Consider the following 26,222-nt stretch of genomic DNA (forward strand, 5'->3'; position numbering starts at 1 on the left):
GAATATCTTGAGTATACTTCGTTTGGCTTAGGAAGGTGCCCTCTTGGAGTTGCTTTACTTGAAATCCTAAGAAATATTTCAACTCCCCCATCATAGACATCTCGAATTTTTGTGTCATGATCCTACTAAATTCTTCACATGTAGATTCGTTAGTAGACCCAAATATAATATCATCAACATAAATTTGGCATACGAACAAGTCATTTTCAAGAGTTTTAGTGAATAGAGTAGGATCGGCCTTTCCGACTTTGAAGCCATTAGTGATAAGGAAATCTCTTAGGCATTCATACCATGCTCTTGGGGCTTACTTGAGCCCATAAAGCGCCTAAGAGAGTTTATAGACATGGTTAGGATACTCACTATCTTCAAAGCCGGGAGGTTGCTCAACATAGACCTCTTCCTTGATAGGTCCATTGAGGAAGGCACTCTTCACGTCCATTTGGTAAAGCTTGAAGCCATGGTAAGTAGCATAGGCCAATAATATACGAATTGACTCAAGGCTAGCTACGGGTGCATAGGTTTCACCGAAATCCAAACCTTCGACTTGGGAGTATCCCTTGGCCACAAGTCGGGCTTTGTTCCTTGTCACCACACCATGCTCATCCTGCTTGTTGCGGAAGACCCACTTGGTTCCTACAACATTTTGATTAGGACGTGGAACTAAATGCCATACCTCATTCCTAGTGAAGTTGTTGAGCTCCTCTTGCATCGCCACCACCCAATCCGAATCTTGAAGTGCTTCCTCTACCCTGTGTGGCTCAATAGAGGAAACAAACGAGTAATGTTCACAAAAATGTGCAACACGAGATCTAGTGGTTACCCCCTTATGAATGTCACCGAGGATGGTGTCGACAGGGTGATCTCGTTGGATTGCTTGGTGGACTCTTGGGTGTGGCGGCCTTGGTTCTTCATCCTCCTTGTCTTGATTATTTGCATCTCCCCCTTGATCATTGCCGTCATCTTGAGGTGGCTCATTTGATTGATCTTCTCCTTCATCAACTTGAGCCTCATCCTCATTTTAAGTTGGTGGAGATGCTTGCGTGGAGGAGGATGTTTGATCTTGTGCATTTGGAGGCTCTTCGGATTCCTTAGGACACACATCCCCAATGGACATGTTCCTTAGCGCGATGCATGGAGCCTCTTCATCACCTATCTCATCAAGATCAACTTGCTCTACTTGAGAGTCGTTAGTCTCATCAAACACAACGTCACAAGAAACTTCAACTTGTCCAGAGGACTTGTTAAAGACTCTATATGCCCTTGTGTTTGAATCATATCCTAGTAAAAAGCCTTCTACAGTCTTAGGAGCAAATTTAGATTTTCTACCTCTTTTAACAAGTATAAAGCATTTGCTACCAAAGACTCTAAAAATATGAAATATTGGGATTTTTACCAATAAGGAGTTCGTATGATGTCTTCTTGAGGATTCGGTGTAGATATAACCGGTTGATGGTGTAGCAGGCGGTGTTGACCGCCTCGGCCCAAAACCGATCCGAAGTCTTGTACTCATCAAGCATGGTTCTTGCCATGTCCAATAGAGTTCTATTCTTCCTTTCCACTACACCATTTTGTTGTGGCGTGTAGGGAGAGGAGAACTCATGCTTGATGCCCTCCTCCTCAAGGAAGCCTTCGATTTGTGAGTTCTTGAACTCCGTCCCGTTGTCTCTTCTAATTTTCTTGATCCTTAAGCCGAACTCATTTTGAGCCCGTCTCAAGAATCCCTTTAAGGTCTCTTGGGTGTGAGATTTTTCTTGCAAAAAGAACACCCAAGTGAAGCGAGAATAATCATCCACAATAACTAGACAGTACTTACTCCCGCCGATGCTTATGTAAGCTATCGGGCCGAATAGATCCATGTGTAGGAGCTCCAGTGGCCTGTCAGTCGTCATGATGTTCTTATGTGGATGATGGGCACCAACTTGCTTCCCTGCTTGGCATGCGCTACAAATCCTGTCTTTCTCAAAATGAACATTTGTTAATCCTAAAATGTGCTCTCCCTTTAGAAGCTTATGAAGATTCTTCATCCCAACATGTGCTAGTCGGCGGTGCCAGAGCCAACCCATGTTAGTCTTAGCAATTAAGCATGTGTCGAGTTCAGCTCTATCAAAATCTACCAAGTATAGCTGACCCTCTAACACACCCTTAAATGCTATTGAATCATCACTTCTTCTAAAGATAGTGACACCTACATCAGTAAAAAGACAGTTGTAGCCCATTTTGCATAATTGAGATACAGAAAGCAAATTGTAATCTAATGAATCAACGAGAAAAACATTGGAAATGGAATGGTCAGGAGATATAGCTATTTTACCCAATCCTTTGACCAAACCTTGGTTTCCATCCCCGAATGTGATAGCTCGTTGGGGATCTTGGTTTTTCTCATAGGAGGAGAACATTTTCTTCTCCCCTGTCATGTGGTTTGTGCACCCGCTGTCGATGATCCAACTTGAGCCCCCGGATGCATAAACCTACAAAACATGTTTAGTTCTTGACTTTAGGTACCCAAATGGTTTTGGGTCCTTTGGCATTAGATACAAGAACTTTGGGTACCCAAACACAAGTCTTTGACCCCTTGTGCTTGCCCCCAACATATTTGGCAACTACTTTGCCGGATTTGTTAGTTAAAACATAGGATGCATCAAGAGTTTTAAATAAAATGTCATGATTATTTGGTGCACTAGGAGTTCTCCTTTTAGACAACTTAGCACGGGTTGGTTGCCTAGAACTAGATGTCTCACCCTTGTACATAAAAGCATGGTTAGGGCCAGAGTGAGACTTCCTAGAGTGAATTCTCCTAATTTTGCTCTCAGGATAGCCGGCAGGGTACAAAATGTAACCCTCGTTATCCTGAGACATGGGAGCCTTGCCCTTAACAAAGTTAGACAATTTCTTAGGAGGGGCATTAAGTTTGACATTGCCTCCCTGTTGGAAGCCAATGCCATCCTTAATGCCAGGGCGTCTCCCTCTATAGAGCATGCTTCTAGCAAATTTAAATTTTTCGTTTTCTAAGTCATGCTCGGCAATTTTAGCATCTAATTTTGCTATATGATCATTTTGTTGTTTAATTAAAGCCATGTGATCATGAATAGCATCAAGGTTAACATCTCTACATCTAGTACAAATAGAAGTGTGCTCAATGGTAGATGTAGAGGGTTTGCAAGATTTCAATTCTACAACCTTAGCATGAAATATATCATTTTTAGTTCTAAGGTCGGAAATTGTAGCATTGCAAACATCTAATTCTTTAGCCTTAGCAAGCAATTTTTCATTTTCAATCCTAAGGCTAGCAAGAGACATGTTTAATTCTTCAATCTTAGCAAGCAAATCATCATTATCATTTCTAAGATTGGGAATTGAAACATTACAAGCAATAGAATCAACCTTAGATAACAAATTAGAATTCTCATTTCTAAGGTTGTCTATAGTCTCATGGCAAGTGCTTAGCTCACTAGATAATTTTTCATATTTTTTAACTTCTAGAGCGTAAGCATTTTTAACTTTAACATGCATTTTGTTTTCCTTGATTAGGAAGTCTTCTTGGGAGTCCAAGAGATCATCCTTCTCATGGATGGCACTAATTAATTCATTTAATTTCTCTTTTTGTTGCATGTTTAAGTTGGCAAAAAGAGTACGTAAATTGTCTTCCTCATCACTAGCATTATCATCACTAGAGGACTCATATCTAGTGGAGGATTTAGATTTAACCTTCTTCTTTTTGCCGTCCTTTGCCATGAGGCACTTGTGGCCGACGTTGGGGAAGAGAAGTCCCTTGGTGACGGCGATGTTGGCGGCGTCCTCGTCGGAGGAGGAGTCGCTAGAGCTTTCGTCGGAGTCCCACTCGCGACAAACATGGGCATCGCCGCCCTTCTTCTTGTAGTACCTCTTCTTCTCCTTTCTTCTCCCCTTCTTGTCATCGCCCCTGTCACTGTCACTTGAAATAGGACATTTTGCTATAAAGTGACCGGGCTTACCACACTTGTAGCAAACCTTCTTGGAGCGGGGCTTGTAATCTTTCCCCCTCCTTTGCTTGAGGATTTGGCGGAAGCTCTTGATGACGAGCGCCATTTCCTCATTGTCGAGCTTGGAGGCGTCGATGGGTGTTCTACCCGGTGTAGACTCCTCCTTCTTTTCTTCCGTCGCTTTGAATGCGACTGGTTGAGCTTCGGACGTAGAAGGACCGTCAAGCTCATTGATCTTCCGTGAGCCCTTGATCATAAATTCAAAGCTCACAAAATTCCCGATAACTTCCTCGGGAGTCATTAGTGTATATCTTGGATTGCCACGAATTAATTGAACTTGAGTAGGGTTAAGGAAAATAAGTGATCTTAAAATAACCTTAACCACCTCGTGGTCATCCCATTTCTTGCTCCCGAGGTGGCGCACTTGATTCACCAGGGTTTTGAGCCGGTTGTACATGTCTTGTGGCTCCTCCCCTTGGCGTAGACGGAAGCGACCGAGCTCCCCCTCGATCGTTTCTCGCTTGGTGATCTTGGTGAGTTCATCACCCTCGTGCGCGGTTTTGAGTACGTCCCAAACTTCCTTGGCGGTCTTCAATCCTTGCACATCGTTGTACTCCTCCCTACTTAGAGAGGCGAGGAGTATTGTTGTGGCTTGGGAGTTGAAGTGCTCGATTTGGGTCACCTCGTCCTCATCATAATCTTCATCCTTTATAGATGGTACCTGTGCTCCAAACTCAACAACATTCCATATACTTTTGTGGAGTGAGGTTAGATGAAATTTCATTAAATCACTCCACCTAGCATAATCTTCACCGTCAAAGGTTGGCGGTTTGCCTAATGGAACGGAAAGTAATGGAGTATGTCTAGAAGTACGAGGATAGTGTAAGGGGATCTTACTAAACTTCTTGCGCTCATGGCGCTTATAAGTTATGGAGGGCGCGTCGGAGCCGGAGGTAGATGGCGATGAGGTGTCGGTCTCGTAGTAGACCACCTTCCTCATCTTCTTTTTCATGTCCCCACTCCGATGCGACTTGTGGGAAGAGGCTTTCTTCTCCTTCCCCTTCCCCTTTTTGCGGGACTCTTCCGATGAAGCCTTCCCGTGGCTTGTAGTGGGCTTTTCGCCGGTCTCCATCTCCTTCTTGGCGTGATCTCCCGACATCACTTCGAGCGGTTAGGCTCTAATGAAGCACCAGGCTCCGATACCAATTGAAAGTCGCCTAGAGGGGGTGAATAGGGCGAAACTGAAATTTACAAAATTAATCACAACTACAAGCCGGGTTAGCGTTAGAAATATAATCAAGTTCGAGAGAGGGCGCAAAAACAAATCACAAGCGAAATAAGGAAGTGAGACACAAGGATTTATTTTACCGAGGTTTGGTTCTTGCAAACCTACTCCCCGTTGAGGAGGCCACAAAGGCCGGGTCTTTTTCAACCCTTTGCCTCTCTCAAACGATCCCTCGGACCGAGTGAGCTTTCTCTTCTCAAATCAACCGGGAACAAAACTTCCCCGCAAGGGCCACCACACAATTGGTGCCTCTTGCCTTGGTTACAATTGAGTATTGATTACAAGAAGGAATGAGAAAGAAGAAATCCAAGCGCAAGAGCTCAAAAGAACACAACAAATCTCTCTCACTTATCACTAAAGCTTTGTGTGGAATTGGGAGAGAATTTGATCACTTGGGTGTGTCTAGAATTGAATGCTAGAGCTCTTGTAAGTAGTTGGAAGGTGGAAAACTTGGATGACTTGAATGTGGGGTGGTTGGGGGTATTTATAACCCCAACCACCAAACTAGCCGTTTGGTGGAGGCTGACTGTCACATGGTGCACCGGACAGTCCGGTGCACACCGGACAGTGTCCGGTGCGCCAGCCACGTCACCAGGCTATTGGGTTCCGACCGTTGTAGCTCTGACTGCTGGGCCCGCCTGGATGTCCGGTGGCACACCGGACATGCACTGTAGAGTGTTCGGTGCGCCACTTCGCGCGTGCCTGACTTCTGCGCGCTCTGGCACGCATTTAATGCCTCTGCAGGTGACCGTTGGCGTGAAGTAGTCGTTGCTCCGCTGGCTCACCGGACAGTCCGGTGTACACCGGACACGTCCGGTGAATTATAGCGGAGCAAATTCCCGAAGCTGGCGAGTTCCAGATATGCTCTTCCTTGGAGCACCGGACACTGTCCGGTGTACACCGGACAGTCCGGTGAATTATAGCGGAGCGCCTCTGGATTTACCCGAAGGTGAGGAGTTCAGCGTGAAGTCCCCTGGTGCACCTGTAACACTCCTGGTTCCACAAACAACCCGGAATGCTACTGAACTACACTTCCGACGTCCATATATAAAATTTCGGCAGCATCCCCTTTGCAAGATTGCATAAAAGAGGGGGCAACAGAGTATAAACATATATCATGGCTAAAACATACTAAGTATTATTAATCGGCTAGCAAGGAAAGATAAACATACGACCTGAACAGAATTAACCAATGCGCACGACCATATAAAGAAAACAAACTTCCTTTGACAATAAGTTTCTAATTAAATCATGGCTGCGCCTGGGCAGCGTTATTGTGAGAGTGAAAGTGGACGTGCTGCTACTCCCCTCATTCCCAACATGTATCAAGTACCTGCATTGAGTAATGCAAGAGTGAGATGACACATCTCAACAAGTAAAATAATATCAAACAGTTTAACCACATAAGAACATTGTTTTACCACCACTTGATTCCACAACCTTCTTATTACGAAGGTGCAGCACGTATACAACGTACAACACACCTAGTTACCACACCTCGCAGGTAGAAACCACAATAGTAACATAGTAATGTCACACTTCATATATTCCTCATGAGTGCAAATGTCTGCAAATGCAAGGATGACTTCTGCCTTCATACCACTAAGGATATGAAGCCACATCGTACCCCTCCTCGGGCAACGTACGATGCTAAAAATGTACCGGTACGGTCGGACCATAAGATCACGACATAACTTCAAAATGCAAGATGGATGATGCGATGTGCATGTCATGCCTACAACACTTCATATAACATGATTCAAAAAGATACTTCAACTTCATCCAAGATGGGAATCAACCACATATATCATTACCAAATTATGATCATCCACAATATTAGACAATTGAGAATTAATACTTCCAAACAAATAAACTTCATCATAGAATTCAATGATTAACATAATTAAAACTTATGCATACTCAATGACAGGGAATAGGATGCAAATCAAACGGTAGCAACAACCACTGTATTTACTTGCCTTTACCGGAAGTTCGGGCAAATCCCTAAGTACGATCCGGAAGTCCACCACCTGTTTTTGACACCTAACTTAGTGCACCAATTTCACATAATCAGGCTCATAAGCGATGTCGCACCTACGCACAAACTCAAACCCCGCCGCGGGTTACATCTCTCCCTACACCCACCAAACTGCAGCGGCGCTGCTTAATAATTTCATAACTTTAAAATTATGACAGCAGTGGTAACAAACAAAAACTCCAGAGGCATCTACATAAAATTCCCCACAAGTTTTGTATACAATTTATAATTAAATTCCAATATCTAATTAGCCCAAAACAGTCCACAAGATGAACCCTGTAATCTGTTTTTCTTTGTCTTTTGGACTGCGACATACCCAGATTCAAACAGCGATATCTTTTAAAATATAATTCCAAATCAAGCGCATAAGTACTCATTGGAAAGATAAGACAAATCCCTACATGATTATCATACTGGTTAACACCAATTACCCACGAAAATTCCCAGAAACTGCTAATACCACTGCTGTTCACCCACCTGAAAAATCTGTTTTTTTGGACAGCAACATAACCGGATTCAAACAACGATATCTCCTAAATTATAACTCCGAATCGAGCGCATAAGTACTTGTTGGAAAGATAACATAAAGCCCTACATGATTCTCATACTGATTAACACTAATTACTCCCGAAAAATCCCCAGAAACTGCTAATACTGCTGCTGTTTATCCCCCTGAAAATCTGTTTTTTTGGACAGCCACCTACCCGGTTTCAAACGGTGATAACTTTTAATTTATAACTCCAAATTGAGCGCATAAATACTCGTTGGAAAGGTATGCCAAAGTTCTACATGATTCCCAAACAGATTCCCCTTAATTCTCCACGAAAAATGCCCAGAAATCACTAGTTCTGCTGCTGTTCGTCCACCCCCTTAAAATTCTGGACAGCCCTTCTACCAAATCGCACACGCAACATCTAAACAATTGGATTGCCGCATAAAATGAACAAGAGATAAACACCAAAAATCACCTTGGGTTCTCCCCCTTTTCTTCCTTCCTTCCTCCCTCCACCGAAAACCGTTGAAGATTTGCACCACGCGACGGAGATCCGAGCGGCAACGAATGGCACCATGGGAGGAGGAGATGGGGGGGGGGGGGCTAGGGTTTGATGTGTGGCTGCAAGTGCTTGAGAAAGGAGGAGATGGGAGGGGGGGCCAAGAGGGTAGGGGAATGGGGGGGGCGGTTGCACAAAGAAGGGGGGGGGGTTAGGGGGAGGGCGGCTAGGGTTATGGGGGTTAGTGGGCCGAAACAAGATTTGCGGCCCAACACGCCCACGCGACGGCTCCCGACCCCGATGCAAGCGCCTAACCAAAGAAATTCTACTGCCCTACTGGTGAATGTTTTTCCTCAAATTCCAAATTCCCAAAACGCAACCACCGAAAGAGAGAAAAAAACAAAAAGAATACCCTCCAACTTCTCTTCTTTGCAAACCGGGTGTCACACTCTACCCCCCTTAAAAAGAATTCGACCTCGAATTCCGACGCTTCTATCGGAACAACAAAAGAAAGATTAATGAATCAACAAAACTCACACATAAAGAAAAGTTCGAGTACTTCTGCTGCATCAGCTCCTCAAGCTCCTAGGATTCTAAGATACGCAGCAGACGACACTCTAGAGTCTGCTCTTGCTACACAGGAATCGGCTCTAGCTCGATTTGATGGTCTGGATTCCGTAAATACTTCCTCAACATAAAGACATGGAATACTTGGTGCACTCTGATCATAGATTCCGACAATTACATGTGCTAAGCCCAGCTGCCAACTCGGCCAAGATAGTAGACGGTCCTATATACCTCGGACCAAGCTTTCCTGACACCAAATCAATCATTGACATATGCAAGTACTTCAAGGAATGTATATATGAATTCAAGGCATATAATGTTCCTATAGCCTAAACCAAACTTAGCCAAACAAGAGCAACTTCAAGAGAGCAACTTAATGTTTGCATATTTCTAGATAGCAGCACAGCGGTTAATTGTTTTGCTCCTAACTCACAAAATATGCATCGAAAATTAGTAAACTAGGACTTTATGGAAAGCTTATAAAGTCCACTATACCCTTGGTATTATCATCACAACAAGATTTGATACTTAGAAAGGTCAAACAATGCTAAACGTAAATTCTATCCAGTCTTGGACATAATTCAACTACTCAATTCAAAAATCCATAATTGGAGTCTCAATCATCCAATTCAGGTGCTCCCAGACTTTTTAGGAAGCTAGTAGAATTGTCTATAATTCATTTATAAACATATCAAGTTAATTCAATGCATATTAAGGTCAAAAGACACGAGAAAGGCTCTGCTGTCCAAATTTGGACAGATTCAGAGATCACACTTAAAACAGTTGTAACTTAACTTATAGATCTCCAAAAAAATTAATCCAAAATTTGTTGAAACGATTAAGAAAAGTACTACAACTTCTTTATAATTTATAATAAGTTATTCGAAGTTTAAATTGGGCAAACATGGTCAGCTTCGAAATCTGTACAGAATCTGCACAGATTTCAAGACTGGACTTGAGAAAATCATAACTCCCAAACTACTAGACCTATGGTCATGAAATTTTTACACAAGTAAGATAAAGAAGTTGGCTACAACTTTTATATATAACATCTCTACAGAAAAGATTGTTTACTTCATTGAACTAGCTGCATAACTAAAACTGGTCATGTAGTCCCAATAGCAAGCAATAGATTTTATCAGGTTCATTACTCTTCTAAGATTAAGCGTTCATTGAAAGACTAATAACTTTAGGTTCTTCATTATGAGACACCTAGAACAAATATAAGTATAGAAGCAATATGATAACTTTTTAAATCATTTAAGGCTAATCTCACATCATGCAAACAAGAATCAATATAAGCATGTTATGTCTGCCCACATATTCATCCAAGCACATTCTATACATGATATCATAACTCCCTGCAGCTAACAAAATTTTGCAAATATAAACTCATTGAAAAGATTATAACATTCCCTAGAACTTTTATTATAATGAGTGTCTCGGAATTGGTTTCCAAACCGATAAAACAATGCAACTCTTTTGTTGCAAAACTGATAGGATTGAAACAATGGACAACTAAAATTCAAAAACCTATAACTCCTGCTATACTCAACTTAAACTACAACGAACATGCGTTGGAAAAGTTTTGAAAATTGTCCACGACTTTTGCAATAAAGTTGCACCCAAATTTATCCTTATAGCCCTCAACTCTGCATGACCTATAGCTAAACTCAGCCTGAGATACTGCACATTAGAGATTCGACTTATATCCGGGCAACCACCTCTCCAAATCTATTTAACAGACAGTTACAAGTAAATACCCATTAAAAAGGTACTGAAAAGACCTACAAGTTTTACTTAAAGAGAATTCGCAAATTTGTGCTCTGCAACTATCAAAACGCGGTCGATTTATTGGTGATTATAACGACGCCTAAAGTTCAGACACAACAGTGCAACAACTTCAGAACAACCTAACTCCAATTATATGCAATGAGAATTAAAAACCCATACTCTTTGAAAAGATCATGAAATTACTAAAACTTTCATAATCCACAAAGACCAAATTATACCGTCTTCAATGTCTACTCTTCCGTACAAAATTAAAGACTCACTCTGCTAGAGACACCAACAAAGATGTTTTAAGAAACCCATATCTCTCAAATGTTTAGACCAAACATGGTGATTAATCATCCTATGGAAAGATGAAGAAACATACTACAAAACATTCTAGATAAGTGAAGCCTGATTCAGCCTCCAACTAATTTAAAATGCCTCCCGAAACCAAACAACACATTATCAACAATAAAAAAAACAATAGAAAATGAAACCCAAGTCATTGGCAGGTGCAATCAACACTAGGATTTTCCACTACCAAACTGGGATGCAACTCCACAAAGTCTTTAAATAACACTCTACCAAATAGGTTAGAACACTAAGCACAACAATCAATGAATTCAACAACCTCGTTTGTTAATGCCACTAAGGTCAAACATCCATGTATCGACAATGTATGAAACACCTGACATACCCGTCTCCAGCACTATAAAACATGGTTGTTATTACACTAGAATCCAACTACTAGAAATCTCCAAAACCATTCTGTTGACGTGAAGCAAATGGTGCTCATGTCATATAACATCCTTTTCTCCTCTCAAAAGAGATAAAATTTGCAATACTCATAAAGCAATGAAGGGATAACAACAAGAAAAACTAATGTACTTCTTGACACAGACTCATGCAAAAGCTTCATAAATATTACTTTCAACACAAAATAATAACACGATACTATGCTCAACAGGAGTAATTGGACTTTAATAAGACAATCCACCTAACCAAACTACCTTGATTAACCTCACATACAACAATACCTCCTATTATTGCACTTGAACAATTTGTACCTAGTGATGTCATAGGATGAATTCAAAGTAGTAGACATACATGATCTATCAAACCATCATTCATATAAAAAAATCTCCATCTGATGCAACAACCACATCATTATATAGATAGATGACTAACAAACATAAGCAACTTCCAGTTAAACATTGACTTTGTTTAAGATAAAGCGGTCCAAATAATAATTCAACAAGCATGCATAGAGAACTGATCATATAAAAAAAACTATCATACATCATCGGCAATTAAAAACAATATAAAACGGGTTGTCCATATCGTCCACATGACTAGCCTCCAACAAATAAAAATTATGCATAACCATTTTGGCTATAGAAACAAACCATAGAAGGAAAACATGCATGCCTCTTCAACTATAATATAGACATAAAATCCACTTGAAATCACCCTATTTATTATTAAAGATAAGGTTGCACACAATAAGAAAACCTATCATGTAAACATGGTTGAACTTATCTATCCACGTCATCTTACAAATTCACTTGAGTTCTACCAGTCTCAAGATTTCATAGACAGTACAACATTGCCTCTGCTCTATGGAGACAAACCTATTATACTCTAAGATCAAGTTGGCAAGTAGCCACACTAGCCAAAAAAAAGTGAGGTGTAAAGCACTGCACCCATGGAAATATTACATTGATAAGTTGGGTTGTAACCCAACAGTCAATCAAACTCAACTAAAACTACATTGTATAGTGTTTTCACACTACACCAAGTCGGATTAGATCCTCTATACACAAGCTCAATAAACAATCGGTCCTACAAGTACTAGAACCCAAGAATCCTTTTGGGCAAAAAAACATCCACAGTCAAGCATATAGAAATATATGATGGTAATAGCTCAGAGATTAGTAAACATTGCATCCCAAAAAAATCATCATGACGATATGTATATAAAACAAGTACATTAGTAGCTTCACTTGCATAATAATTTCAATAACAACCACATCAAGAAACCAATATTAAATAGAAGTAACATTTCATATCAAGCATTACGTCGTTAACGACATACCCCATCAAACCATAAAGGGATTTGGAGTAAGGAAATTCTAGTCATCTATACAATAAAATACAAATATGAAAGATATATGAACCCATACCCTTCCTATATGTGCAAGTGTGTCAAATTTATCTTCAAATTGCGTAGAATCTAAAGCCTATCCTCTGATACCAACTGTAACACTTTGGGTTCCACAAACAACCCGGAATGCTACTGAACTACACTTCCGACGTCCATATATAAAATTTCGGCAGCATCCCCTTTGCAAGATTGCATAAAAGAGGGGGCAACAGAGTATAAACATATATCATGACTAAAACATACTAAGTATTATTAATCGGCTAGCAAGGAAAGATAAACATACGACCTAAACTGAATTAACCAATGCGCACGACCATATAAAGAAAACAAACTTCCTTTGACAATAAGTTTCTAATTAAATCATGGCTGCGCCTGGGCAGCGTTATTGTGAGAGTGAAAGTGGACGTGCTGCTACTCCCCTCATTCCCAACATGTATCAAGTACCTGCATTGAGTAATGCAAGAGTGAGATGACACATCTCAGCAAGTAAAATAATATCAAACAGTTTAACCACATAAGAACATTGTTTTACCACCACTTGATTCCACAACCTTCTTATTACGAAGGTGCAGTACGTATACAACGTACAACACACCTAGTTACCACAGCTCGCAGGTAGAAACCACAATAGTAACATAGTAATGTCACACTTCATATATTACTCATGAGTGCAAATGTCTGCAAATGCAAGGATGACTTCTGCCTTCATACCACTAAGGATATGAAGCCGCATCGTACCCCTCCTCGGGCAACGTACGATGCTAAAAATGTACCGGTACGGTCGGACCATAAGATCACGACATAACTTCAAAATGCAAGATGGATGATGCGATGTGCATGTCATGCCTACAACACTTCATATAACATGATTCAAAAAGATACTTCAACTTCATCCAAGATGGGAATCAACCACATATATCATTACCAAATTATGATCATCCACAATATTAGACAATTGAGAATTAATACTTCCAAACAAATAAACTTCATCATAGAATTCAATGATTAACATAATTAAAACTTATGCATACTCAATGACAGGGAATAGGATGCAAATCAAACGGTAGCAACCACCACTGTAATTACTTGCCTTTACCGGAAGTTCGGGCAAATCCCTAAGTACGATCCGAAAGTCCACCACCTGTTTTTGACACCCAACTTAGTGCACCAATTTCACATAATCAGGCTCATAAGCGATGTCGCACCTACGCACAAACTCAAACCCCGCCGCGGGTTACATCTCTCCCTACACCCACCAAACTGCAGCGGCGCTGCTTAATAATTTCATAACTTTAAAATTATGACAGCAGTGGTAACAAACAAAAACTCCAGAGGCATCTACATAAAATTCCTCACAAGTTTTGTATACAATTTATAATTAAATTCCAATATCTAATTAGCCCAAAACAGTCCACAAGATGAACCCTGTAATCTGTTTTTCTTTGTCTTTTGGACAGCGACATACCCAGATTCAAACAGCGATATCTTTTAAAATATAATTCCAAATCAAGCGCATAAGTACTCATTGGAAAGATAAGACAAATCCCTACATGATTATCATACTGGTTAACACTAATTACCCACGAAAAATTCCCAGAAACTGCTAATACCACTGTTGTTCACCCACCTGAAAAATCTGTTTTTTTGGACAGCAACATAACCGGATTCAAACAACACTATCTCCTAAATTATAACTCCGAATCGAGCGCATAAGTACTTGTTGGAAAGATAACATAAAGCCCTACATGATTCTCATACTGATTAACACTAATTACTCCCGAAAAATCCCCAGAAACTGCTAATGCTGCTGCTGTTTATCCCCCTGAAAATCTGTTTTTTTGGACAGCCACCTACCCGGTTTCAAACTGTGATAACTTTTAATTTATAACTCCAAATTGAGCGCATAAATACTCGTTGGAAAGGTATGCCAAAGTTCTACATGATTCCCAAACATATTCCCCTTAATTCTCCACGAAAAATGCCCAGAAATCACTAATTCTGCTGCTGTTCGTCCACCCCCTTAAAATTCTGGACAGCCCTTCTACCAAATCGCACACGCAACATCTAAACAATTGGATTGCCGCATAAAATGAACAAGAGATAAACACCAAAAATCACCTTGGGTTCTCCCCCTTTTCTTCCTCCCTTCCTCCCTCCACCGAAAACCGTTGAAGATTTGCACCACGCGACGGAGATCCGAGCGGCAACGAATGGCACCATGGGAGGAGAAGATGGGGGAGTGGCTAGGGTTTGATGTGTGGCTGCAAGTGCTTGAGAAAGGAGGAGATGGGAGGGGCGGCCAAGAGGGTAGGGGAATGGGGGGGGGGGGCTGCACAAAGAAGGGGGGGGTTAGGGGGAGGGCGGCTAGGGTTATGGGGGTTAGTGGGCCGAAACAAGATTTGCGGCCCGACACGCCCACGCGACGGCTCCCGACCCCGATGCAAGCGCCTAACCAAAGAAATTCTACTGCCCTACTGGTGAATGTTTTTCCTCAAATTCCAAATTCCCAAAACGCAACCACCGAAAGAGAGAAAAAAACAAAAAGAATACCCTCCAACTTCTCTTCTTTGCAAACCGGGTGTCACAGCACCGGACACTATCCGGTGGCACACCGGACACTGTCCGGTGGAACACCGGATAGTCCGGTGCGCCAGACCAGGGCAGCCTTCGGTTATCCCTTGCTCTCTTTATTGAACCCAATTCTTGGTCTTTTTATTGGCTAAGTGTGAACCTTTAACACCTGTATAACTTATACACTAGAGCAAACTAGTTAGTCCAATTATTTGTGTTGGGCAATTCAACCACAAAAATCAATTAGGAAATAGGTGTAAGCCTAATTCCCTTTCAATTAGGTTCCTCGATCCGATACGATCTTCTTTGGTACTCCATGCAGATAAACAATTCTTGACATGTATAACTCTGCTAACTGGGATCTTGAGTAAGTTGTCTTCACAGGTATAAAGTGTGCCACTTTAGTCAACCTGTCCACTATAACCCATATTGAACATAGCCATCCCGAGTACGGGGTAGTCCAACTATGAAATCCATACTGATTTCTTCCCATTTCCATTCCAGTACTTTGAGAGGTTGTAGCAATCCTACTGGTCTTTGATGTTCGGCTTTAACTCGTTGACACACGTCACATAGTGCAACATGAGTAGCCACATCTCTTTTCAAACCATACCATCAATACTTTTCCTTAAGATCCTGGTACATCTTAGTACTTCCAGGGTGAATAGAATAAGCTGAATCATGGGCTTCTCTTAAGATAAGTTGGCATAGGTGCTCGATTTCTGGTACACAGATTCTCTTTTTAAACCATACTGTGCCTTAATCATCTTCTGTGAAATCTAGGGCTTTTCTCAAACTAATTTGTGTCTTAATTTCCTTGATTTTCTCATAAATCTCATGTCCTTTACGAATATCTTCTTCTAAAGTAGATTCAACTTCCATAACGGTTGCTTCCACATTATTGAGCATTCCAAGGCTGAGTTGCTCCATCTCCTAGCACAATTCCTGTGACATCAAATGAGTAGTGATGTTGTTCACTTGACTTTTACGGCTCAAAGCATCTGCCACTACATTTGCTTTTCCTGGGTGATATTGTATTTTCAAATCATAGTCTTTGATTAACTCAAGCCATCTTCTCTGTCTTAGGTTGAGTTCTTTCTTCGTGAAGATGTATTTCAAGCTTTTGTGATTCGTGATGATTTTACACTTGTTTCTAATCATGTAGTGCCTCCAAATCTTCAAAGCGTGCACTACGATAGCTAATTCCAAATCAAGTGTAGGATAATTCTTTTCATGCTTCTGTAACTGCCTTGAAGCATAGGCAATCACTTTTCCTTCCTGCATTAACACACATCCAAGTCCTAGATGTGATGCATCGCAATACACATCAAATCCTTTATGAATATCAGGCATAATTAACACTGGTGCAGTGGTTAGCCTTTCCTTTAATTCCTCGAAACATTTCTAACATGCTTCATCCCACTTGAACTCTTTACCTTTCTCCAATAGTGAAGTAAGGGGTTTCACTATTTTGGAGAAGCCTTCAATAAATCTTTTGTAGTATCCTGCTAATCCAAGAAATCTTCTGATCTTGGACACATCTGTGGGTTGTTTCCAATTTAGTATTTCACTTATTTTATTGGGGTCTACCTTGATTCCTCCATTGGTAATAATATGACCTAGGAAAGTGACTTCCTTCAGCCAAAAATCACACTTCGAAAATTTTGCATAAAACTGATTATCGCGAAGCTTCTGTAGAACTAATCTCAAATGATCTTCATGTGCTTCTTCATTCTGAGAGTATACTAGTATGTCATCAACGAATACCACTACAAACCAGTCAAGGTATTCCATGAATACTTTATTCATCAAATTCATAAAGTACGCTGGTGCATTAGTCAGTCCAAATGACATGACTAAATACTCATATAGTCCATATCTTGTAGTGAAAGCTGTTTTAGGTATATCTTCAGTCCGAATCTTCAACTGATGATAGCCTGATCTTAGATCTATCTTTGAGAATACTATAGCTCCTCTCATCTGATCAAACAGATCTTCAATCCGAGGTAACAGGTACTTATTCTTGATCGTTACTTCGTTCAAACTTCTATAGTCCACACACATTCTTCTTGAACCATCTTTCTTGTTCACAAATAGAACTGGGGCTCCCCATGGTGATGAACTGGGGCGAATAAAAACTTTTTCTAGTATATCTTCTATTTGTTTCTTCAGTTTAATTAAATCTTTGACATCCATTCAGTATGCTCTTTTCGAAATTGGTGCGGTTCCGGGTAATAGTTCAATAGAAAACTCTATATCACGATCAGGTGGCATACCTGGTAATTCTTCTAGAAATACGTCTGGGTATTCGCACACTATCCTGATGTGCTCCAAAGATTTCTCTTCCAACTGATTTACCATTGTCTCTGCTGTTGCTGGCATACTGACATTGACTTCAATTCTTTCTCCTTATGGACTGGTTAATGTAACCATCCTCTTAGCACAAGATATCACTCCATCATACTTGGTCAAGTAGTCTATTCCAAGTATCACATCGATTCCACTTGATTCCAAAATTATCAGCTCTACTAGAAAGCTTATGCCTCTAATTTCAATCTTAGTCTGAGGACATGAGTGAGTGGCTCTAAGTTCACCTCCTAGTGATCGAATTAGTAGTTTCTTCTTCAAGGGATAGTTTGGTATATTTTGTTTTCCAGGAATGACTTTGTTACAAAAGAATGAGATGCTCTAGAATCAAATAAAACTGATGCAGGTATGGAGAAACATACCATACACCACATCGGCATCCTTAGGAACTGATTCCGCTGTCACATGGTTGACTCTTCCTCTACTCCGGTTCTGCAGAGTCTTGTTCTGTGCAGATCCACGAGCAGGTGTGTTCTGGTCATTCCTCTGGTTGCTGTTCTTCTAGGGTGTCTATGGGTTATGCCTGGGGTAGTTGTTGGCATAATGGCCAAGTTCGCCACACTTGAAACAGCCATTGGGTTTAACCGGGGTAGCTGCATTGTTGTTCCTGGCCGGGTGATCACGATGCTTCCTTGATGATTTTGCTGTTGCCCACTAGACCTTTGACCGGTCTGGGTGTTGCTTCTCTGCTGGTTCTGGTATTGATTGTTCCTCTGACTTTGTTGTCCAGAGCGCTGTGCTTGATAGTTGTTGTTCCCACTCTGGTTTCTGGAGCAGAACTGAGAACCTTGGGAGTTGTTTTGCCGAGTGTTTCTGTTGGTCTGCCCTTGGTACTTCCTCTTGTGATCATACAGTTCTTTCCTTTTGTTTTCAAGGCCAATTGCCTTGTTCAGCAAAGTCTAGAAATTGGGGAAACTATGTCTCTGTAGCTGGTAGTTCAAGGGTCCAATCAAGCCTTCCAAGAAACGTTCTTGGCGCTTCTCGTCAATGTCCACTTCCTCTAGGGCGTAACGTGAAAGTTGGTGAAGTGATCACGATACTCACTGACGGTCATGTTCTCCTGAGTGAGGGAAAGGAACTCCTTCTTCTTAAGCTTCATAATTCGCAAGGGAATATGATGAGCATGGAAGTTCACTTGGAACTCCTACCATGTTATGACATCAGCATTAGCGTGTGCCGCAGTGAAGGCATCCCACCAATCGGACGCGGCTCCTTCGAGTCTTCCCAAAGCGTACAAGACCTTCTCTCAGTCATTGCATTGGGTGATGTCTAACTTCTTTCCAATGATCTGCATCCAAAGGGTCTACTGCGTGAGAGAAAGAAGGCGGGTGATGACTCATGAAGTCCCGATGCTTGTCTCTAGCTTGGGGTGCGTGCTGCTGTTGTTGTTGGTACTTTTGGTTTTGCTGATTCTGCTAAATCTGATGTACCGAAGCTGTAAGTCCTTGCAGAAGTTGCTTCTGCGCTACGATGAATTGATCCATCGTGGGATTGGGTGGTGGTGGTGGCAACTGCTGACCATGCTGGTTCTGGTGATTATTGAGACCTGATCGAGTGTTCACCATCTGTTTGGTTAGAAAGTGCACTCCTGGGGTAAGTGAGGAGTAGAGAAGATTCTAAGGGGAATAGCTTATTATTAAAGTTTATTGCTATATATTTTTTTTACATGCTCTTATGGCCATCATTCCATAAGACCATTGCACTAAAGCAAAAATCCAAATCAAACATTTCAAACAACACCATCACATGGTTGTTATTATTGATAGTGTAATAATATAAAGGTGTTTTTTGTCTACCGCAGAAACTAACTTATTACAACATAAATGAAAAATCTAAAGCGGCCTAGTGATGGATCCTGGTTCTCCATAGTGAATCCTCTTGCAGGGAGGGGATAACGCCATAGCGGGGACTTGAACTTCCAGGGGATTCCTTCCATCAAGCTAAGGTTCCAGGTCTGCGATCCTTGCATGTGCATCCTCCAACTCCAAGTGTACCCTAGAGAGGTCCAGGGTAGCACTATTCAGGTTGGTGTTAAGACCTGCCACCACACCAGCTAGGGTGTTGAGGCGATCTTCATTAGCTCCACCTAGAATAATACTGGTCTGGTTCTCTCCACGAATATGTAGAGGAAGATGCTTGTACTTCGTATTGTGAAGATGCTGCCGATAGGTGTGACTTAGAGACCACAGAGTTCGCTTAGTAGCGTTGCTGACCGAAGCAGCGTAGGTGGATAGCGGCGTTAGAGACTCATGTGCTGATAGAGTCCTGAACCCTCTATCACATGCATCCATTACCCTGACATGAATGCGAGTGATGTAGTAGCAAGTCCGAGGAGGCTCGTACACTCGTCTGGTCTCGTACAAGGGTCGAACGTAGGTTCCCAACGTGTGCAGAACATCCTGCAACAGGTTAGGGAAGTGCTCTGTCTCGAACATTGAGGTGTAATGTTCAGTGATAGGCCATAACCCCACATAGTGGTCCTGTTGTTCTTCGTTGGCATCATCATTGAGGTTTTCCTCATGTTCTTCTTCTTCCTCGTCGTCTTCATCATCGTCACCAGAGTCGTCTGGATCATTGCCTCCGAGAGCAGGGGCTTGGACTGCTGGTGCTGGTGGTGCTGAAGCTGACGATCCAGCTGCGAAGGCTAGTGATTCTACCAATGGGGTGGGAGTAGGCAGAAACTCCTCTGAGCTATCCTCTAGAATGACTCCGTTCTCCACTCGAATGCGAGGAAGATCCACAGGGATTTCCTCGACTACCACTGGGTAGTCAGGAACTTGCCGTGGCGGAGGGATGAAGTTGGTGTTGATCCAAGTGGATTGAATGGTATGAACCATCTATAAGAGAAAATGTCAACTTAGTTGATGTTTAAAGAGGTAAGGTTAATAAAATAATTTTGTAAGAACAAAATTAGCATGCTTTGAATAGTCTAGGCTTTCCATTTCTAACTAGTCTAACGACCTAGATTCAGCATAGCTTTGATACCACTTCTGTCACACCTGGTTCTGGGGGCAAAACCGAATGCATAGCATATGTGGGCCAGGATCCATTTCCCACACATATGTTGACGTTACAAGTGTAATATATCAAAAGACAATGCAATAAATGCGTAAAGAGAGTAGAGTAACTTTATTACATCATCTGAGTGATTGTATCTTTAACAAGTTTCAAAATCAAAGTACAGCGGAATTAAATATGGGCACTCTTCCAAAGGAAGGTGACTAGCGCATCGTTAGACTCAAAATTCATCAACGTCCTCAGCGAAGTCTTCAGCATCACCCTCTGATCAAAATATTAGCAAGGGTGAGCTCACTTATGGTTGGGGCTCAGCAAGTGGGGGAAAATTAATGCAAGTTAACAAGGTAGGCTATGGATAAGCGATAAGCATTTTAGTTGGTCAATATTTTATTAGCAACACCTGTCTTACTAATAAGTGTGTATCCCAAGTATCCCAATTTGATCAAAGGTATAAGAGTATATCAAAAGCACTTAGGGCTCCTTTGGATAATGAATACCCGCAGGGATCCCATCCCAATCCGCGGGGGAATGAGGCCCGTGTGCTTTTCTTCCCTGGTTATCCAGGACTACCATTTGCATGCTACACATGCCAAAATTGCCACAGGCCTTTTTCACCTCATCCCTGTTAATCCACGGGAAAACAAAAAAACTACTCTGGCCTCGTGTTTATCGTTCCTGTCTCTCTGCTAGTTCGTCTCTGTCGCAGCAGCCATGGCGGCTAGAGTTTACGCCGCCGGCTTCCATCCATAGGAAAAACCTCCTCATCTAGTCGTTGCCCTCCATCCCCACATGCCCACGCTGCTCGTCGCCCCTCTCCACCACCAGGAATCATTCAGTTCACCCGATCCAGCGCATCGCATCTACAACCGTGCGTCCAGTTCCTGCTTTGCTCAGCTGACGTGGTCTCTGTAGTAGATCAGGCCTGAGGTGAGCTATGCTTGTCGCATCCTTGATTGGGCTCACACGCAAACACTACAATTAGTACACTAGTATAACCAAGATGTCCATTGATGTGATAGAATTTGTGGTGCCGTCTCAAGCAGCTGCATGATTTCTGTGATTTTTGGTTCTGTCTCAAGCATCTGTCTGATTTTTGTGATGATTGGTGACATCTCAAGCAGAAACAATTGCCTGATTTTTGCATGTTTAAATAAAAAGAAATAGTGTTCTCAGGATGTAGATTAGTGGTGATAATCATCATATCATTTCTGATTCGTTTACCTGTTATATATATAGTTTCATTATTTATTTTACTTTTTGGTGAAGCTAGATATAGAAACTATTGAATTGACATCAGTTTATCTGTTTTTTGTTCTTAAATCAGTTTACCTGTTTGTTGTGCTGTTACATGTTTTTTTAGAACATGCATTATATTTCCATGTTTGTCCAAACAGATCTGATATTAGCAGCTCAATAATATTTATCTTACTATTTTTTAATACTATAACTAAGTTATGTACTATTTGCAACTCTTAGATAATGGGCTCTAGTGACAAGATTATGGAATATCGAAAGGAAAAAATTAGGAAATTTATGCAATTACAACAAAAAGAAGACGATGAATTTTTTTGGTAATAGTTCCTGCCATACTTCAGTGCCTTAATGATGAGAAAAGACCAGTTCATACTTCTAAATATACTGGTGCTAAAAAGATGAAGAAAATTCTAGAGGGGCATGAGAGTTGGTGTAAGTTAGAGTTTCGTATGGAGCCAGAGATTTTTAAGGCAACGTGCAACTATCTTAGGCGGGAGGGGTTGTTGCGTGACACGCGGAGAGTTATCATTGAGGAGCAGCTAGGAATGTTTCGATTCATGATTTCACACAATGCTAGCAATGAAAGGCTGAAGAAAACATTTCAACATAGTGGGGAAACAGTCCATAGGCACATAAAGGCGGTTTTCAATATAATTCCAACTCACACCCACAAATTTTTGAAGCTTCCTAGTTCCAACCAAACTCACCCCAAGATTGCAACAAATCCTCGATTCTGGCCTTTTTTAAGGTGAGACATAGACACTTGACTCAATGGTTTCCTAACCTTTGTTGCATCTTAAATATGACTTGTTCATCTACAGAACTGTATTGGTGCCATTGATGGTACACATGTCCCCATCACAATTTCAAAAGAGAAAGCCCCTCCATATAGAAATAGAAAAGGCACACTGTCTCAGAATGTGATGGTAGCATGTGACTTTAATCTGAACTTCACATTTATATCCTGTGGATGGGAAGGGTCTGCTTCAGATGCTGGAGTTCTTCGATCAGCTATTAGCAAGGGTTTTCATGTGCCAGAAGGAAAATTCTACCTTGTGGATGGAGGATATACAAACACACCAGAATTCCTTGCACCATATCGTGGAGTTCGGTACCATTTGAGTGAATTTAGGAGGCGACGCTTATCTCGTGCAAGTGAATATGCTGATCACAAGGAAATATTCAATCATCACCATGCAATCCTTAGAAACCATATTGAGAGGGCTATTGGGGTTCTAAAGAAGAGATTTCAAATCCTGAAAGTGGGTACACATCATCCCATAGAATCTCAGATAAAAATTCCAGCAGCTGCAGCTATCTTTCATAACATAATTAGAGGCTTAAATGGAGATGAGGGGTGGCTAGATGAGAAACCTACTTATATCCAACCAAGTGATCATATCGACCTACCTGAAGGAGATGGGAACTATCAAAATGATGTGGAGTCTCTTAACTTACAAGATCATGCTAGAAGCATACTTCGAGATCAGATTGCCATACAAATGTGGGAACGCTACAATCAAAACCAATATTAAGAAATGTATTAAGCTAATGTATAACTGTTGCTGCTATATTAAGTTATGTATAATTGTTGCTGCTATATTAAGATAATGTATGTGCTAATGTTGCTGCTGTATTGAACTTCTTGAAACTTAATAAATGTATTACTGTTGATGCTATATGTGCTCTAGCTTGTTTGTGAATGAGATGATAAATGTTGCTGCTATATTAATGTATGTGCAAGTATTCTTATTTATCTCCATTGTATAGCTTGTGAGTTGTCCTGTTCATCAGGTGTTTTTTCTTAGTATAGCTATGAGTAAAGGAGAAAACTCTAGGGCTCATTGGAACTTCAATAAAGAAAAGGCCTAGTTGATATATTGAACGAGCACAATCATCAAAGGTTCCGGGGGCAAAATGGATGGGCGACCGAAGGGTGGAAGAGCATTGTGAAGAGTTTTAATGAAAAGTTTCCATCTGATCGGTTTACAAAGGGCCAAATACAAGAAAAGGAGAAAGAGGATAAAGCAAACTACAAGGCAATCCGTGATGGAAAAAAGAAAAGTGGTGCAGGATGGAATGAACCTTTGTGCATGATTAATGCTGAGCCAGTAATATGGGAAAAGCTTATCCATGTAAGGTCATAACCGTTTATCCATGAAAAGTTTCATTTTATGCCTTGTTTATATATTAGTAAATGTTTTATTTTGTACTCAATAGGATATTCCAAGGCTAAAGAAATTCCAAGCAAAATCATTCACTTTGTTTTATGAACTAGAAAAGCTGCATGAAGGTATTGTAATATTTGTATCGCATACCTTTCAGTTAATTAAGTTAGATAAAACTAGGCTAACTCATTGATTTCCTAAAGACCAATCCGTTAGTGGAGTGGCAACTAGCTTGCTTTGTTTAAGAATACAATAGTAAAGCAAAATCTTTTTTGTCTCTCTTTTAGAGTCATTTTTGTTCTTTCTTTGTCTATATCAGAAGTGCCTCTCTTAATCTGCTATTTAAATATACACTGCTATGTGAATCACATGGAATTGAATCTATTTGCTATGTGAATCAGGAAGCATTGCTACAGGTGATCTAAACTTCACATCAACTGAACCAGCACCCCAACCAACTGAACATGTTAGCACTATTGATATTGATGCTCATGATTCTCACCTTAACCCTTTCCTTGCAAATGTGGATGATCACATGCCATCTAGTGGACCCATAGACATAGAATAGATAGAAACATCATCTTCATCTTGCTCTAAAAATCTTGAAAATAGGACTGGGAAGAAAAGAAAGCTCGGTATTGCTGGAGTTTTACAAAACTATATGGACATTAGGGCAAATGAAACAAAAATATTTATGAATGAACTCAATGAGACAACTAAGGAAGCAGGTGACTATTCTATCAAGCAGTGTCTGGATCTTCCAGAATCAATTGAAGAACTTTCAGATGAGGAAAAGGCGCAAGCAACAAATGTGCTGAAGTCTGAGGTCAACAGAGAAATTTTCATGAACTTCAAGATTCCAAAGGTTCGTTTGTTATGGGTCAAAGGCGAAATCGCTCCCAAGGTAACTTACTTTCATATGTTTGTACTTCTAGTCAATTAACTTAATATTTTGCACATGTTCCTAGCCTATCTCCTCACTTTGGACTTAATCATAAAGTTGGATACCAAAATGATTGCATCTAACTGTTTCACTTTTATGTAACTGTAGGTCTAATCTACATTGTATCGTGGTTGCTGGTGGTGTTTACAAGCTGATGGCTGCAGATGGTGCATTTTTGGCTTCTTTGTATCTGGTTTTGAGACATTGTAGTGAAGGTTGACATGAGAAACTCTTGTATGAACTTTGGAATGGTTATCTTTGGAGTGCCTTGTGACAATTTACCTTTTTATGTACTTCGGATATGTATGGAATATTTTTCTTTGATGCATGTACTTCGGATTTGTATGAATATTTTTATCCTTGCTAATAATTTTGTGTGTTGCAGCAACAATTTACATTTCTATATTTTTCAGATTTTTCTAATTTTTTATTGGTCGGGATTTTAATCCATGTCTCTCCCAAATAGATATCGGGTAAAATCACCTCTAGAGGGTTCTAATCACCTAGTGGGGCAGGGATGTTTGATGTAGGGTGGAAATTCCCTTCGGGGTGTAAATCCATGTGTATTTTATTTCCAAGCATCCAAAGGAGCCCTTAAAGTGAAACCACTTAAGAAAACCATTGGTAGATCATCAGATCTCGATTTATTGTCCATCTTTAAGTTCAATTATCATGTGAGGGTTTAGGTTGCTCTTAACCGTGAGCACAACTGACATATCAGTTTTACACTCTGTAGAGGTGGTACAACTTTACCCACAAGCCATGTATCCCATCTAGCCTAGGTTGATCGGACCCGTAAACACTACCGAGGTGAATGGCTAGGGATCCATTATGAGGCTTTCACAAAATATCCTTAGTACAAAGCCACCCGCTAAGGTTTCCACATCAGTATTGATGGCCCTCTGGGTGAGGTAACTTAGCCAAGACTACCACCCCATATTAACATGAGCTGCCACCAAATCACTGCCGCCCCCTCTTGCCCATCTTTCAGGTAGGGTTGATAAGCACTAAGTCTATAGAGCTAATTACCAAAGCCAGAGCTATGATAGCACTCGTGGTTGCACTGTTATCCTGGGTGGTCACTCCATGTTCCATTTAAAAGAAAATGTTCTTGTTTAACCAT

At 40.9% G+C, this 26,222-nt stretch overlaps 1 long non-coding RNA gene across 4 annotated transcripts; it reads left to right on the plus strand.

Moving 5' to 3' along the window:
* Positions 1–21,256: 21,256 nt before the first annotated feature.
* LOC103653711 (uncharacterized) lies at positions 21,257–25,483 on the plus strand. 4 transcript variants are annotated; one of them, XR_565660.4, is made up of 5 exons: positions 21,257–21,661; positions 23,783–24,123; positions 24,209–24,281; positions 24,558–25,060; positions 25,208–25,483. It is a non-coding gene; the product is annotated as an uncharacterized lncRNA (long non-coding RNA). The 4 variants fall into 4 exon arrangements; XR_565662.4 differs by having other exon boundaries at positions 24,905–25,060; positions 25,208–25,476; XR_565661.4 differs by having other exon boundaries at positions 21,375–21,661; positions 23,802–24,123.
* The last annotated feature ends 739 nt before the right edge of the window (positions 25,484–26,222 follow it).

The sequence above is a fragment of the Zea mays genome, chromosome 4 (assembly GCF_902167145.1).
Source record: "Zea mays cultivar B73 chromosome 4, Zm-B73-REFERENCE-NAM-5.0, whole genome shotgun sequence".
NCBI lineage: Eukaryota > Viridiplantae > Streptophyta > Magnoliopsida > Poales > Poaceae > Zea > Zea mays.